This window comes from Coffea eugenioides, chromosome 3, assembly GCF_003713205.1.
Source record: "Coffea eugenioides isolate CCC68of chromosome 3, Ceug_1.0, whole genome shotgun sequence".
NCBI classification, from domain to species: Eukaryota; Viridiplantae; Streptophyta; class Magnoliopsida; order Gentianales; family Rubiaceae; genus Coffea; species Coffea eugenioides.
This window is the reverse complement of record NC_040037.1, coordinates 43,567,359-43,569,025: the sequence shown is the minus strand read 5'-3', so window position 1 is coordinate 43,569,025 and position 1,667 is coordinate 43,567,359.

The following is a 1,667-nucleotide window of genomic DNA, read 5'->3' as shown; positions in this document are numbered from 1 at the left end:
GAACCCAAAAAGAATAGGAGAAAGACGACCGCCAAGAAAGCCAGGACCGAGGCGGCTTCCTCCGCTGTCCCAACACCACAAACATCTCCTGCTGATGCTTCCACAGAGCACTATGGGGCCAACTCGGCCGAGCTGCAGGCCACATCAAATTTGCCCCCTTCTATGTGGCGAGCGAGGAATATAATTCCCCTCAAGCCTCCCACCGAGCTGAGCACACACCCCCACCCCCTCCATTTTTGCCCGAAGTGGGGGCTGTCAATGAACGACCGAGCTCAGTTTCCAGAGGCTGCTCGAGAACTCGTCAAGGGTTCGGTGCTCCCTCGCGATCATCATTTCATACAGCTCGCCTCTACTTCTGAGCTGTTAGAGCACTACTACCTGAGTGCAGCTCAGGTAATTCCTCCACCATTAAATCTCTTAGCAAAGTTTCTTTAATATGTAGACCTTCACTGGTTTGGTCTAGCAGCTCAACGTCGCAGGTGTCGAGCTGGCTCAGCGGTACGAGAACATGGGGGAAAATCTCTCCCAAGCCGATGCTGCCAAGAGTAGGCTGGCCAGTCAGCTCGAAGCAGCAGAGGCGGAGCTGGAAGCCACGAAGAAACAGCTCGCCGACTCTCAGGCCTCCTCTGAACTGGAGAAGAAGAAGATCGCCGAACTGACCGCACAGCTGGAGGCCGAGGCCGAGCAGAAGAAATCGGCCGAGCTAATAGAGACAGCGAAGACGGAAGGGCGCCAGCTGGGCGTCCAAGAGTTTAAGAAGTCTGACGCCTTTATGAACGACCTGGCTATCCTGAATGGCCCCGTCCTGCAGTTCGGCTATACCAAAGCCATGGCAGATGTCCAATCCTGAACTTGCCGGGTTTTGACCTCGGCAGACGGCCTGACTACAACCCCCAAGCCGTCCATCAAATTGACAGGCTTGTCGCGGGCTACTCCCATGGGCGCGACCTGGCTGCCTTGGTCGCCGACCCAACTCCACCCGCGACCTCTCCCGAGTACGAGCAAGAGCAACAAGGGGAGAACTAGAAAGATAGCATTTTGGATAGGCTGATTAGGCTAGAGTAGGAACCGAGCTGGCCAGCTTGCTTTTGTATGGCCCACCTTATGTATGTCTTTTTGAAATGGAATAGATGGCCTTTTTTCTTATCCCACACTTGTAAAGATTCTCTATTATTTAAAAGCATTTGAATACATTATAATCCCAAGTGCCGAACTAATAAGTGAAAAACAGACCTGTCCAGCTGACCATTTTCAGCTTGAGCAGGATACTAAAGAAAAAAGCCTTAAATTTAAGTTGTGCCAACCCAGGCCGAGCTCAATAAAAGTGGAACTAATAAAGTGAGCTAATAACATAGAACATTACCCCTGTCCAGCTGACCATTTTCAGCTTGAGCAGGATACTAAAGAAAAAAGCCTTAAATTTAAGTTGTGCCAGGTGCGCGGGATTTCGCTTCCATCCAGGCGAGCTAGCTTACAATAACTTGCCCGGTCAGCTTCCCTTACCACGTAGGGACCTTCCCAGTTTGGGTCCAACTTACCCGTGCCCACAGCTCGGCTCACGGAGTTCTTGCGTAATACCAGGTCTCCTGGTTTGAATGAGAGGTGCCTTACCCTAGCATTGTAGTAGCGTGCGACCTGGCCCTTATACTTAGCCATTCGTATAGCCG